The sequence below is a fragment of the Python bivittatus genome, unplaced genomic scaffold, assembly GCF_059951505.1.
Source record: "Python bivittatus isolate LINGU-HERP-01145 unplaced genomic scaffold, Pbiv_v1 ctg000700_np1212, whole genome shotgun sequence".
NCBI lineage: Eukaryota > Metazoa > Chordata > Lepidosauria > Squamata > Pythonidae > Python > Python bivittatus.
Genome location: NW_028277098.1, coordinates 95,385,714 through 95,402,471, shown reverse-complemented (window position 1 = coordinate 95,402,471; position 16,758 = coordinate 95,385,714). Strand labels below are relative to the sequence as shown.

Genomic DNA, 16,758 nt, shown 5'->3' with positions numbered 1-16,758 from the left:
GTGGTGCAGAGGCATTGTGGGGAACAATGCAGCTGCCTCAAGTGACCGCACAAGAACCAAACTGTATTTTTCAACTTGAAAAGAGGTCTCATAGTTGTCAGCAAAAAAAAAAAAAAAAAAGGGGGGGCACACAAATAGGCTACCTTCTTCTTTCCAAACCAGTGAACTACCATCTTGTCAACCTACATTTTGTTCCTGAAGCTGGCACAGATTGAGTTCCCACAGAGTTCTCACACTTGTTCAGCTTGATGAGTTTCAGTATAGAAGATTGATCTAAGCTAGTGTAGTGGAGATAATACACTGTTTTCTAGACAAAATGTAGAGACCGGGGCTCAAAAGCATCAGTTATTTGTGGGGGAGTGAGCATCAGTATTGACAGTGTACACAATTGTCAATTGCTTGAAGGAAAGGCAGGATAAAATTGTAGTAATCAATAATGAAAATCAGCCCCAGACTGGGCCCAAGTGTCTGTCAAATTCAGCTTCTAGCAGATGACTCTGGAGCTGCAACAGCCAACCAGAAAGCCTCTTCAGTTCATTGACCTTGTCTTAGTGGGAAATGTCAGGAAGAAAGCAGAGATCAAGACCAAGCTATTTAAGAAGAAAAATAAATGTTTGCTGGTGACTTCCTTGAATTGAAGAAGGTCATTTATAAGGGTAATCTTGGGACTTCAGGGACAGTGCTTCAATATAGGAAAAGGCAAGGACATTGATGCAGTGCAAAACTGATAGGTACATTGCTCAGGTGTAATTGGGTGGCTCATGGGTTGCAACTTGTTTCACTTCACTTTTTCCACCCACAGTATGCAAAGATCACTGTGAATTAATCAGTGCTTCCTCCAGCTGATCAGGAGGTGAGTGTAAAGAATGGTATTCAAACTGGGCCCTGCCTCTTGAATTAGTGTGCTTGTGGAATAAAAGAAATCTCCTCCCCACTGCTCCCTATAAAAAGGAAATAACATAATTGCTGACCACCTCCTCACTGTGTTGGTATGAAGGAAAATAAAGGAAAATTCCATCCATCCATCCATCCATCCATCCATCCATCCATCCCTCCATCCATCCATCCATCCATCCCTCCATCCATCCATCCATCCATCCATCCATCCATCCATCCATCCATCCATCCTTGCTAAATCTGATCCTTCTGCTGTACTTAAAAACCTCTTAAACTGAAATGATGGTACCTTGTCAATTTTGCAACTGATCATGAATAAGGCATGTTGATGATTTCCAGGAACAGGACAGTCTGGGAACTGGGTAATAGAATGAATCACATATTCCATCTGTTAAAGTAGATTCCCAGACTGATAAAGATTCAGGAGCTGGTTATGTAAACAAGCTTCAAGTTTTTCCATCATCCTCACTGGATCATAAGAAGGCTGTTAGAAAATCACTGCATCTCCACCTTAATGTATATGGTTCTAAATGGGAAATAGTTCCGTTGCTGGAATTCTTGTAACCCCATCCCTTTCTTAAGGAATTTGGTTAAAGAATTTGATGTTAATTGCAGTTTGAAAGAATCACTTTCAGTTTCAGGTGGCCATCGAACAGCCAGAGACCAGCCAACAGGACAATGGCATAGAGTTGCAATATTTACAAGAAAATACCAGCTATTGCTTCTGTTTCAAATAAAACACTGTGAAGTCAGGGAAATAAATAAATCACCCTGGAGTCATGGAGAACTCCTGGTCTGGAGTTCATTTGAACTGGTGCAAAGGTGTTAGGTAAAAGTGACTTAATTATGCTAGCAAACAATTGGAGGAAGCAGGAGAGAAGTAGTCAGAGAGAAAAAGAAATGGAAGGAGGCAGCAGTTGATCTCCTGAGATATCAGATGATGGAGAAATGTAAGAAGAGTCCTGCTGGATCAGACTATACATCCATGTAGTTCATATTCTGTATCATGGCCAATTTATAGGATGTCTCCCAGAAGCTGATAAACCCGAACTGGAGGACAAGAGTCCTCTTGCACTTTTAATTCCCAGCAACCAGCATATAAACCTTGTTGCCTGTGATTCAGAAGGTAGTAAACAGCCATCAAAATTGATAGCCACTGATAGCCCGATCCTCCATGAATCTGTCCTCTGTAAACCCATCCAAACTGGTTGTCATTAGAACTGCTGGCAGTGACTTCCACAGCTTTACTATGCACTGTGTGAAAAGTATTCCCTTTTGGTCTTAAATTTCCTGGCATTTACTTTTGATGGATGACCTTGATTTCTAGCAGTGTGGCAGACAGATGACTGTCACATATATTCTGGCTATATGCATTTTAGAAAAATGAAATCATTATGCAAGTCCCCCTCCAGAAGATAAGAAATTCTGCGGGGGAGCTGAGGAAAACTGGGTTACAGCTCTTCCTGAAAAATATGTGACCCACAGCTATGGCACTTCACTGAGCCACGTTTTGCTTCTAATCAAATGATCCATGGAAAGTTCCCTGTTCATTTGGTAAGCAGCTTTTGGGACCTCAGATAATCTGGACATAGAAAGTAATTAAAAGGTTGGTTTTTTAAAAAAAGTATTAACAGTGAATGGTTGTTCTTGGGATTAAGATAAAAGTCCCGTTCATAAATCATAGCATCAAAGAGTTGGAAATGACACTGAAGTGCAGGATCCCCTAGAGCACTTCTGACAGGTGACCATCCTTAGAATCATAGAATCAGATGAATAAAATGAGAGCCTGTTCCCCCCCCTCCCCCAAGTAAAATTGTTCTGTGCTCTGACCTGCCAGCTACCAATTTGTGATGTTACTTGCTTGTCCTACCTTTCCAACTAAGCCGTTAGGACTTTGTTCCTAATCAGATTTAGTAATATTGTGCTGAAATTAGCCTGGCAAATTTAGCCATTTTTTGTTTTTCTACCTTATTGCTGGAGTACCTGAGAACTTTTAAAACATTTCTCTTGCTTTTATGTTGTACTTTTTGAGTTGACTTTATTGTTGGAGGTGGAACTGCTGAGATTGTTATTATCTGGTACCCAGCTTTCCATCAAGACGAAGCCTCCCTTGGTGCCCACACTCCCTAATCTGAGGAAAGAAATGGAAGGAATGACCTCATCACTTCTTCCCTTGGGGTTTAATGGGAGGCCGTGGACCACCGCAGAGATTATTCACAGTTTACTTGGCCACCATTGATCAGTCTCTCCTTCCATGAGAATTTCAATGAATTTTTCTTCTCCTTTGGAAGAAAATTTCTACAGCAAATACTTTGTCAATTTGAATAAGAACTGTTAGGGAATTATTAGGGAAAAATACACAGCAGTAGAACTCTATTATTGGATGCTAAGTGAGTGCAACACCACCAAGATCAAGGTTACATCTAGGCACATGATTTCTAAGGATCCAGTTGAGACTTGCAGATATCTGGAGCTGGGTGATAAAAGTACCTGGGACATACAAGCTCTTCCATTTCAGATTCCCTGACTAAAGATTCTCCTTAGGGAAGGAGAGTCCAACTTTGTTACTGGATACTCTGTCTCACTTTAGTCCTGGGTCATGATGGCACCTCTCTCTGATGAGGAGATACCTCATTTCCAGCTTTCATAGGAGCTCAGAAACAATGATGGATAAACTCCTTAAGGCAGAAGTCATTCAGGCACACCAGGGAGGATAATCCAGTACATGTCAGCTTCCTGGCCAGGATATATCTGTTAGCAGAACAGAAGCCTGGTAACAAAAAGGTAAGTAACCAACCTTCATGATAAACTGTATTGACTGAGGAAATATGGTAGGGCTAGGAGAGGAAGTAGTAGGAGAGTGCAAAATATTTTGAATAAAAATGCCCTGAGCTCACAATACTTTGTTTGGTGTTCAAGACATTTGTTTGAAACTGTGAGAGATTGTGAAGAGTCTGTGAAAGGCAAAGAAGGAAGAATAGACATAAACAATCAAGACATAGATGGCAAGTCATTGGCAGCTTATCTTACAAATAGTCGTTGAGCCCAGGTGGCAAGAAACCTGGGAAGAAGCATTTAATCTCTTGATTGTATTACCATAATGCACTCTACCTGGGGCTGCCCTTGAAGGTCACTCAGAAGGTACAACTGGTCCAAAATACAGTGGTGTAGGCTAGGATGGGCATGTTGTGGTATGTGTGTGTTCCCCACTGCTTTGCAAGTGGCACTGGTTGCCAGTTGGCTTCCAGGTGCAATTCAAGGTGCCAATTATCATCTATAAAGCCTTGCATGGCATAGGACCGGGTTATTTGAGGGACCGCCTTTCTCCATATGTTTCTGCCTGTTCAGTGAGGTCAGCTAGAGTGGGCATGTTCCAGGTCCCGTCAATTAAACAATGTCATCTTGTGAGACCTAAGATGACTATCTAAGAAGTGTACCTTCCAGATGATGGCTCCTGCTGTAAACTATATCCCACCCGAGATTTGTACTAAGAACCTGGTTGTTCTTCCAGGTCTTAGATTAGGTGGTGGTTGAGTCTTTGGTTTGATTTTTTGTTGCTGTTTGCGCTTTTTGGTTCTGTTTCATCCCTGTAACTGTGGGCACTGGCCTACAGGGGGTAGCTAAGCCAGAGAACCCTCACTGCTTTTATCACGTACATCTCATATCAAGAATTGTTTTTGACATGAAGTTCTAAACTCTATGAGCAGCTCTCTCCCGATGTTTTCATTTTTATGGTTGCATTAGAATACCCATTATACCAACCTACATTAAAGCAAGATTGATGCTCATTAGTTAGACTTAAAGTGCATAAAACTGGGAAGTAATGAGGCATTTATCAAGAGGCCATCCCTTTTCCAAAAATCCTTCCACTTTGCAATTTTTGCCTTCAAGTCACGTTTCCCCAACAAGTCACCTTTTCCAACAACAGTTTGCCTAGTGCTGTGATTTAAACATAAGACAATGATAATTATTTTGTACTGACCTGTACCTTACAGTTTATGTTTATAAACTGTTATTATTGCCATACCATTAAAGCTGTGTTAACCTTTTTGGTCTAATTTCCAAACTACATGATAGTTAATTTAATTATCTCTCCCTCCCCCAGAAAAAAATTCAACTCGTTATAGGAAGATATGTAGCAGTAGCCATATTATATTAGATCTCCATTAACCTGAGTTAATTATAGCTTTGTACTAAATTTTTCCTTCCAGCCATTTTCCTGTGGAATATGTGATATTTCATAGATTGTATGCTACACACATAGCTAATTGAGGAGAAAGGACAAAAGTTTAGTTCTGGGGAAGACTCTCAGAATAGAGGAGCAGATTAAAGAAATAAACTCCCCAGTTCTGATATCCCTAAGCCATTGCCAACCAGATCTAACCCTTCTTCCAATGTTGAGTCAACTCTACATCTACCACTTTCCTTTTTCTCCCTGCCTCCACACTTTTCCTAAATGTATTGTTTTGTGGGTGGAGGTGAGGAAAGAGTTAAGAGTTGTTTCTAATCTTTTTTTTTTCAGGCGCTCCAATAGAGATGTCTGAGTAAGCTAAGAGCTATATGGTAGATCTGAACTGGAGGTGGGGGGGTGGGGAATGATTGCCCCTTGTTATTTCTCTTCGTTTACTGAACACAAAGGGAGAAAACCTGTAGGACTCAGGGTTTCCAGTGGCCCTGCACATTCCAAGCATATTCAGAAACCACTGCACAGAAAATACAGTTACCCATATGTGTATTAAGCATCTACCCCAGCTGAACAACTCCCTTTCCAGTCTGAGAGGAACTGATAACATTTAAAATTGAATATAGAAATAACAGGTCTTGTTGTCTATTTAAGTCCCTCTAAATATATTACATATTGTCCAGTCTCTAGAAATCCAGATAAATAGAATGACAAAGTTTATATATACCTTTAAACACATCTTGTGAATGTGATGTCAGGGAGTAAAGAAATCAAATTCATTTTCTTCTTTCCATACAATAACCGTCAGGACATTTGTACAAGACATTTGTCTTGTAGCCAAAGTGCCAGAACACACATTGCACCATTGAGATTGGTTTCCAAAATTCTCTTCTTTAAAAGGATTGCTAAAGCTAATTGCCTTTTGCAAAGTTCCCAAACAGCCTGTTCATATAATCCTTACAACATCATAGTCTTCCTTAGCTATCATAATCCAACACACCTGGATGGCACTGGATTGAGAAATACTGTTTTAGACCTTCAGACTGAGACCTACAGATTATGAGAATGATACTTGATCTCCTTCTGTTGATTATGGAAAAAGAGTTTGGTTCCTTTGTGAACTTATCCACAAAACTTCCAGATGGAATTGATATGATTGAAATCAGAATTTCTGGAGGCATCCAGAAGCTGCCATTAGAGTTAGTTGGAAAAAAAGGAAATACTCTGAGATGGGTCCATCAACTGATAATCCCATGGCCAAATGTAGACCTGCTTTTGATCTCCTGGTTGCTAATCCCAGAGGCAAAAAGCAAAGGACAGGTGGGAAAGATCTATCACAAATGGCAGATGGCAACAAGTCTTTTGGCAGGTTAGTTTCAATCTTGGGCTTACAAACCTCACTCAGCTGTTTAACAATTCATTTCTAAATAAGACTTGCTGCCCCCCTGCCCTTGTGAAGAATCTATGACCAGATCCCATAAACTGCTGTTGTATAACGCATAATCCATGAAACAGTAAAGACGACATGATGACTACATGAACATGTCCATGTAATTTTCCTGGCAATAACATGGAAATAGTTTACCACTGCCTTCTTCTTTGATCTTTATTTGACTTCCTAGTCTAGCCTACAGCCCTGGTAGTTCCTAGTGATCACCCATCAAAATAATAGCCAAGCCTGATCTTACTTAGCTTCTCTGCGATGAGCCAAGGTGAACCAGATGCTGCCCCTTATTGTGGCTCATAATCAATAAAGCACAGCCATTTACACACAAAAAAAGTGTTGTCATCCTTTGACATGACTTTTTATTGAAATTCAGTTGGTGTTCTCAATAACCTTTCAAGAAGCTAACCTAATTAATAAAGGAAGTTGCCTCATAATTGCTAGAGTTGTTGGATCCTCAACCTCTTGAGAGCTACAGAGAGAGACACCTTAGTGAGGAAAAAGAATAAACCAGCCTGAAGAGATTTCATAAAGAATGCAAGAGGACTCCCGTTGTGAATGATTGAAGCAATACTTTTTATGCTAAGAAAATTAAGCACTTGATTAAGAAAACAAATAAGCCATTTTGTACAGACATTGGAAGCGATTTGATCATAGCTTTTGGAAGCTGGGGGGGGGGGAGTCTGCATGTCTGTTTTTGAATGTGATTATTGCAGATGGCTAAAACTACAAGCACTGTAGGAAAAGAATCATGGTAGAGAAACAACTGCAGTAAAACTGGTTGTTGGTTTCAGAAGAGGTCCCTCAATCATGCTGATAAATTTACTTGTCCTTTATCTTTTATACTCAAAGATGACTATAGGAGCCTGAAGTAACCAGTGTCTGAAACTTCTGGAATAAAACCCTGGGTGCAGAATAAGTCTCCAGATGCATTTATTTAAAAATATAAATAAATGGTTGGCAATCTTTTCTAATTTTGGTGCTATTGCATGATATCTCAAACAACTTCTCTCCTTGCCAATTATTGAATTGCTATGAGATTGTACATGTGATTGCCCAAAACCTGTGAGATCTTGTGTGAAATCATCAGAACCTCTAGAGACTACAGTTAAATGTTTTCAGATTCATGCATTCTTGTGTGGGAATTCATGAAATTCTGCAGTCCTTCTTGTGGGAAGTCTTTGGAGATTGTGACATCCTTACAAGGGAATTCAAGTAAAAATACCAATGATTCATGCCATGTTGGCAATTTCAGGGGGTATCTGAAGCATATGCTGAAAGCTGAGAGGTGCATTTTGACAATCTTTTATGTAAATCTAAATATTCAGGTTTCTTCTTTTCTCACATCCATGATCAGACTGATATCTTTCTTTGTAGAACTTCTCTTGTCCTTCAAATCTAGAGCAAGTCCTAGGATGGACTAGCTTGAGCTTTCTGTAATACATCCATAATGTTCTTGGATCAAACAATCATCTTGGTCACAAATACAGTGGAACCTCGGGTTACGAACGCTTCTGTTAACGAACTTTTCGGGTTACGACCAGCTCCGGCCGCAAATTTTTGCTTCGGTTTGCAAACTCCGCCTCATGGTACGAACAGGATACGCGGCCATTTTCCCTCCCGTGACACGGTCCGTGGCCATTTTTCCACCCCTGACACGTGGTCCACGGCCATTTTCCACCTCTGACGCGTGGTCATAGGGAGGGGGACTCTCCCTCCATGCAATAGCCGCCTCCCTGTCCTCCACGCCAGAACGGATTAACGGTAATTACATTGAACCTTATGGGGAAATTTCCTTCGGGTTGCGACCAATTTGGGTTGCAACCAGAGTCACGGAACGAATTAAGTTTGTAAACCGAGGTTCCACTGTAATGCAAAATCCTGATGCTTTACCCAAGCAAAGCTTTTATCTGACCATAGGAAGCTGCATCTCAAGACAATTTCTTTGGTACTAATGCCATTTTTCCAGACGTTCTTGCTCAGTGAATTACTACTACGACTACTACTATTACTACTACACTACTAATCTCCTTTCAATGGTGGTACAGTAGTTATTTTTGAATGGTCAATATTTATTTCAATGCTCATTTTAAAAAATCAGATTACCTTTTTTAAAGGGCCTCTCTGAAAGTCAAAGTAAGTGGATGGGTGGGCAGGCTAAAATTATTTTTGAAAGAAATCATTTTTCAACAAGTCATGATATATTTTTTTTCTTTTTTTTGTTCTGTCCAACCTTACATAGGAACATTTTCTCATCATGCACTTGGACGAGCGATGCACCCTGGAACTGACAACTGTGTTGTTAGAGAGGACAGGTTGATACATTGTTGGCAGGTCTTTGTATCCATCATGCTGGAGAATGAGGAGGTCCAAATTGATCTATGCTATCACTAGCCAGCAGTGTCCTTCTGCTTTTGACATAGGACAAATAGGTTCGTCTGTACAAAAAAAATAAACGAACACAAATCTTGCACTGAGGACGGCAACATTCAAGAAACCTTTCACTTACCCTGGATAATCTATTGCTAATTTCCAAGTTTTCGGCCTCCAAAAGAGGAGGATTTCAGTGTGAAATGTCATACTTTGGAGCAATTACTACATTTGTTTCATATAATTTAGGTTCTAAATAAAAGCAGCGGTTTTCTATTTCACTTACAGGTATTAGCTTTCATAGCCATCCCTGTGCTGTTGCCAGTTTTCCATGGGTGTGGAAAGGGAAGGCAAATGATGTTGCACACCTCAGGACCTTATTGTGGAAACGGTGTGAATTATATAATTGGTATCAGGTGTGACTGAGGCAAAGTACACATTTCACATCATTTGCATGATGACCTCATGATGCATGTGACATCATTGTGTCTTCTAACATACATCTCTGTAGTTATCCTCAAATGCTACCATATTTTAGTACACATTAAAGCTTTAGTTTGATTGCCACAGATGGTATTTTGCATTTAATTGCCATAAAACTACACTGCTTACAACTCTTCTCCTCCTTCATGCCTCTGATAAGAGTCATTTCTATTTAACCAATGTTTATGTCATCATAAATCCTTTATATTTTAAGGTAACACAAGTTTCTTGGTTCTGTTTACTACCAGGAATATATGGTAGCAAACCCTTCTGGAAGGTCTCTCCATTGTTTCTATACCCCTTGCAGTTTTGCAGTGTTCTACCATTTCTTCCCATCCCAAAATTGCCTTTTTCTATGTTGAGAAGCCCCAAACTCTCTCAGAGCAACCATTCTGGCTCCTTAGCAAAAGCCCACCTCATGCTCTTTGATGCACTGATAAAAAGCAGAGGTCCAGGCAAGTGAGAAACACGTATTTTGTATTTATCCTCCAAGCAATCAAGAATCTCAGCCAGGTCCTTCCATGAGTTTGGGAACAACAGTTCTCAAGATTTTCTAGTCAGCATGTTACAAGTCAAGTTAGCCTCTCCATTAGGGGTGGGATGGGGTTACAATTTATTTGAGGGAGCAGGGGTCTAATGGGGTGAAGAAGCAACATAAATGGGCCAACTGACACATGGAGCTAGGCTTATCTCAGGATTCTTTTTTCTTTTTTAACTTTCTGCAAAGATGAATGAATGAATGAATGAATGAATGAATGAATGAATTTATTAATTTATTAATTTATTAATTTATTAATTTATTAATTTGCAAATTTAAGTCAGCCCTCCATGCAAAAGAAAACAACAGCAACCAAGGGGGTAAAAAACCCCACCCTTAATCTCTGGTGATATGAGCACATCATTGGATATGCCTTTTATGGATGTTACAGGGCCAAAACAATTTCAAGTTTGGAAAAAGTTGCCTGCCTCTGTCCAGTTGGAACATGGGGTATGTAGTGCCAGCCATTATAGCAGCGTTTCTCAAACTTGGCAAGTTTAAGATGTGTGGACTTCAATTCCCAGAATTCCCCAGGCAGCCTCCTGGGGAATTCTGGGAGTTGAAGTCTACACATCTTAAACTTGCCAAGTTTGAGAAATACTGCATTATAGGATATAACAGCCTTTGGCTATTCTTGTTATTGATAGAAAATTTCAAATTTAAAAAGGGATGGAAGTTGTGTTATTTTTCCCTCCACCATCCATCTCCTATCAGCAATTTAAAACGACCCATTATTATATCCGACTCTTCTGCAATCTTCAAGTTTGTCATTTTCATTTCCTTTTTTCCCTATCATTTTGACAACTCATTCAAGCAATTCTCTTCCACGTCTTTTGACCAGGATTGTACGTGGCAAGACGTGGAGTATTTTCTTCATTAAGTGCACAATCAGGTAAAAGTGAACCCCCTTCTCCTCTTTCTTCCTCGTGGCAGTGAATCTGAGATCTTGCATCTTTGCATAGGCTTAGGCAGAAATGCAAGCCTATGCCTTCAAGGATTAATTTCCACAAACCTTTAAATTGCGGTTTAATTTGAAAACTAATTCAGGTCCATAATTGGCTTTCTGTTCAAATCACTGAGGCTAAAAGATTTAAATTCTTAATATCCAGATGACTTTCAAGTATTTCGCCCCATCTCTGCATTAGTCCACAGTCTTCATCTCTCAGGGGGATCTCTGCTGGCAGAGAAATTAAATAAATAAATAAACAACAGGAGAACTAATAGAATAATCAACTTTTTGGGTCTCCTCCCCCCCCCCCACTCCAAATCCCTGGCATTCTGCAGAATATTTATTTTTATGAGATTTCTCCAATTTAATTTGCGACATGTAGATCTCACTCCCAGCTATTTAATTTTTTAAAAGGGACATCAATAACAGGAACAGTACCAGGGAGGAGAAGAACTGATGCAGTGGCACTGAGTCAGGGAAGGCAGCGGGTTTTAATTACAACATCCTTCACTTAAGCAATAACAGTAGCATTGCTTCTCTCCTTTGGAGGTGTGCCCTTAGTACTTAAAAAGCTTTTCGCAATGTTATGTTTCAAAAGAAGGAAACTAGAGTTGGCTAGAGTTAATTCTTCAAGTTCACTCTGTCCAAAAGGATCTGCTGAAAAGGGAAGCTCTATTCCCCACCCAGCAATTGGTTTTGAAAAGAACCGAGACTAGAAACTCACCACTTTGGTTCCTTGTAGAACAGTGTTTCTCAACCTGGGCAACTTTAAGATGAGGGGTCTTCAACTCCCAGAGTTCCCCAGCCAGCCATGCTGGCTGGGGAACTCTGGGACTTGAAGTCCCCTCATCTTAAAGTTGCCCAGGTTGAGAAACACTGTTGTAGAAGGGTTCTGTCAGAGCACCATGAAGGACAATCCACATTGTTTATACCCAGTGGTGTCTGCAAGGAGTTAAACCAGGCAAGATGGCAGCCATGGCATCACAATCAGAGGCGTATCCCTTTGGATGTGCATGCAACTTCCAAACATGTACAAAAGGGTTGGAGCTTGGATCATGAGGCCATGACCACCATCTTGCCTGGTTTAACTCCTCCACGGATGTTGCAGTTTATAACCTTCCTTCGGGTCTGTGAATTCCTAATCAGTCACTTCATTTGGTGTCGAGTCAGTCTTGACTCCTGGCGACTGCCTGGACAAGTCCCTGCAGTTTTCTTGGCAAGATCTCAGAAGTGGTTTGCCATCGCCTGCTTCCTAGGGCTGAGAGAGAGGGACTGGCCCAAGGTCACCCACCTTTCTTTGTGCCTAGGGTGGGAGTAGAACTCACGGTCTCTGGGTATCTAGCCTGGTGTTTTTAACCACTGCACCAAACTGGCTCCCTCAGTTATCTTTGGGATAATTGAAAGCTTTAGACCTGATTGTCTGAAACAATACCTCTACCAGTATTATTCTGTCCATAGCTTGGGATTTATTTATGCAATTTATATGGCACTCCAGCTCCCTCATGGTGACTCCGGGCAGCTTACAGAAATAAAAACCCCAAATATAAAACCCATTACATCCCCCACCTGGATATATTAGCCATATATGTGGGTAACCCATCTCTTGTTCATTATAGCTTTCTTTGGGTTTCAAATTAACATGAACGTTAATATAATTTGGGGAAGAAATATTATTTTTAAGGATTTCAACATGACGTTGAATTGTGTTCCTAAAATATGGGACTTGTCATCCTATGAAGAGTTTGGGCTTTATTAAGCTTGGATGCAGGATGTGGGTTTGGAATCTAGTTTGGAAAAGTCTTTGTGCTCAAAAAATGAGATGAGGATACATGATGTCGCTACATGGTCCAGATTTAAGCTCAGTGACTGAATTAATTCCATATAGGTATTTATACTTATACGGATCAGTTTTTTGTTATTTTTTTTTTAAAATTACGTTCAGTTCGTTTAAGCACTATAACAGATTGCTCCATTATGAGGGATACTGTGGTTCTTTGGTGCTTTTCAATCTTTGCTTATATGGTATGCTGCTCAGAGGTAGCCGGAATGGAGTATTTATTTAAGCCCAATCTAAGAAATCGAGGCCATCTGACTTCAAAAAGACTCTGGGTGCCTTACAATTTTAAAAGAAGACATAATGTAAAAAGAAAAACATGAACGCCCAGAAAGAACCACATTAACAACCAAAATATTGTGAGGGCATTCACAAACAACTTAACTCCAGGCTTGGGAACAGAGCCAGATCTTCAGAGAGTTATTGAACATTTGAAGGAGCTGTCACTTCAGCAGGAATGCTGTTCCACAGGGCAGATGCTGCAACAGAGAAGGGACCTTTCCTTGGTCCTTCAGGATGACAACATTTAATTTAAGGGTCTTGGAGTGCACCCACTCTGCCCAATGGTACTGGATGGGTGGAAACTATTAGAGACAGGTGCTCCCTCTAATATGCTATGAAGAGCATTATAATTTAATTTAATTTATTTGATGTAGGTGCCACCCAAGTCTGAAAGACTCTGGACAGTTCCCAGGAAAACAACAACAATGTCAAAAATACCACATAATTCAAAAAATAAAACCAACAAAAACAGATAAGGAAATGACCAATACTTCGAATTGCACAACAGTGTAGGAAAAAGGAGATCAACATTTTGGTCATGGGTTGCTTAATTCATAAAATACATGTACAATATATTTCAAATTTTTATGCATACAAGCCTTTGCATATCACTTTTATTCTAACTAAGCTAATGAAGTTTGACATCAATTCTTTCTGTTTGCTTCAGTGGCTGGTAAGATCAAGAAATAATTTTACTGGCAATCTTCATTTAAGATTTTCTTGGACTATTTCAATATCCCCCTTTCAAAATTGAATTGGAGGCACTGGAACATGAATCAGATGGGCAATTAGAAAAATCTGAACAACTGCAAATGCATGATAGAGGCCCTTTCAATCTGTCAGTAAACACAGAAAAGGAGAATCAAGATTTGCAAGAAAATGATCTTCTTAGGCAAGAAAATGCAGCAATTTCTGGAACAAGCAACCTGAACTAACTTTGAAAGGCAATAAAAATTGGCTGGAAAAGTCATAAAAAGTTACTGAAATTGGCACCAAGAATGAGACTACCTTAAAACAGACAAATAGGAAAGTCTTAGCTGAGATTCTTCAGGTCATAAACAAAGCACTGGAAACATTTGCAACATGAATGCTTGGTGAAACAAAATAATGTATTGTGCTGCTTACATCATCACCAAAAAACTTGCACATGAAATTAAAGAACTAAACCAAGTGGGAAAAGATAAACCCAAATGGAAAATTGCATAGAATTGGAAACGAAAAAAAAAAAAAAGTGGATGAATCTGAGCAATCTGAAAAACCTAAAACTAGGAAAAATGAAACATGAAAAACTGAAATTACTTAAAAAGGATTGTAGTGTTATTAGGAGAAATCAAGCAGCATGGTGCTTGTATAAGCTGATAAAATGAACTATTAGAACAAATCAACATCACTTGTATTGGAATATTGGCTTTAACTACCATCAAAGTGAAAAAAATATTTTGAAACTTGGCTATGAAGAAATTTTGCATTTCTAGAAAGGACTAAGGGATCACCCCATAGAGCATAACAAGCGGGAACCATGGATTTATAATATAGAAGATGAATTAAAAAGAAAACTATAGAAAGTAAAAAAAAAAAAACTATAGCAGAAGAAATAGTTCAGACCCAGTCAAAGAAAATCAAGAACTGGTAAATTGCATCGATTTTGGCTTAAACAAGTAACCAGCCTCCATGCACGGTTTGCTGATCAGTTCAAAGTTGCATGAAAGAGCAAAACAAATGAAAACTGGATGATAACTGGAAGAATTTTTTTTAATAATAAAAGACAAGACAGTGTGTGTTTGAGAGAGATACATCCCAAACCCCAGACCTTTAACCTGTTTGCCTACCATGTTCAAAATGCTTACTAGAATAATAACTAATTCAGTGCATGTTTATGTGAAGGAAATTTCTCTTTACATAGTGGAGCAAAAAAAGAAACTATAAACATTTATGAGGAAGCAAAGATCAATTATTGATAAAGTAATCTTGTAAAATTCAAAATGAAGAAAAGTGAATCTATGCATCCTTTGGTTTGGATTGATAACAGGAAAACATTTGACTTCCTTCCACATAAGTAAATCATGAAAACTATCCTATACTATTTTGAGATAGTATAGGATATATACTATATATCCTATCCTATACTATTTTTGGTATTGGTTATAATATCCAAGGTTTGCAGAAACAACAATAAAAGCATGGAAGGCAAAGTTAATGTTTCATAATGGTGAATTAGGTGAAATCAAAATAAAAAGGGCATCTTTCAAAGTGAATCATTATAACCTTTGTTATTCACTTTGATGATGACCCCAATGACATGCTTGCCCAATATGGCAAAATGTGGCTCTCAATTTTCAAAGCAAGTTCAAAAATCTGTCAACAATTTACACGGATGACCTAAAATTATGTGCCAAATCAAAAAATGAACTATTTGGAAATTTAATAGTGATATTGCAATGTAATTTGGACTTGATAAAGGGGTGATCATTGAAGTAGAGAAAGGGAAGATCACTAGCTCATGAGAAAATATTCAGTTCATGAAACCATCATCAAAGAAATAGCACATGAGCAAGCTGAACAATATTTGGGAACCTAAGAAACTTCAGATAGTTGATACAATGAAATAAAGAGAAAAATAAGCTCAGAATATTGCAAGTGAGTAAGGAAACCCTGAAGTCTAGCAGCCTGAAATGAAGTTAGAAAACTGGAAAAACCCATGCCCCTCCAATCCAATCCAAAGATATTTTTTTGAAAGATACTGAAGGAAAATTGGGCAATGCCAGAACATGACAGTGGCTTAAGAATGGGACATTAGAAAAAGAAATAGAAGGGATGTGTTTTGCTGCCCAAGAACAGACACTACATGCAAATGTCATCAAGGCAAAAACAGAAAACTCCAGTTTAGATAGAAAATGCTGAGTGTGCCATGAGAAGGGTGAAACAGTTGATCATCCAATGACAGATGCAGCAAAATTGCATAGGCTGATTACAAAAAAAGGCAGGATCGAACTGGGAAGGCACACTGGCATTTATGCAAAAAGTATTCACAGTCATTAAGAATGACCAGAGAGGTGATATCACAGATAAGGTCACAAAATGACAGAGCAAAAAAAAAAAAAAAAGTATGGGATTTTAAAATAATAATAATAATAAATAACCTGGTTAAGGATGTCTCCAGGAGGAAGGTACCCCCAGCCAGGAAGATCTACAGAGGGAGGGAGTCAAAAATGTCAAGATGGTGGCTGTGCCCATGCAATCAGAGCCCCATATGACACCCATTAAAAAAGGGTGGTGCTTTGATTTTGTGGACGTGGCTGCCATTTTGACTTTTTGGACTCTCTGCAAGGCCACTTCTGCTCCCAGTTATTTTTAATGCTGTGCTTAGTCCAAGCAGTTTTAAAGGAGTCAGGCACTAGTTAAAAAGAACTCTCAAGTTATTTCTCCTCAGAGCTGTTAAGCCTGGAACTTGGATATCTTTGATGTAGCCTGACCTGTTGATCTCTACCTTCTGTACTGCCCTACTTATTTATTTGCTCTTTATCCTACATTCCTATTGAAATCTATTCAGTCTTCACTCAGAGGATCAATATAATCTAGGTATAATCAGGCAAAAGTAAACAAAAGAAACAATGCATTTCCCCAACGAAACCAATTAACGCTTCAGTTTTCTATGTCCTGAATCAATCGAGGGTTGAGCCATTTTCATCAACCATCCATGCGAAGTCCAATATGGGGATGCTGTCTGGATCCAGATGTCAAATGTCTAGGTTTACCCTATTCTCTGAGGCAAGGCAGA

General features: G+C 39.2%; 1 protein-coding gene across 1 annotated transcript in view; it reads right to left on the bottom strand.

The window, feature by feature from the left end:
* The window catches only part of CDH4 (cadherin 4), a gene marked incomplete at its 5' end in the record, with an annotated part of 288,665 nt that overhangs the window by 98,917 nt on the left and 172,990 nt on the right, over positions 1–16,758 (bottom strand). The gene's annotated exons all lie outside the window — the stretch shown is intronic.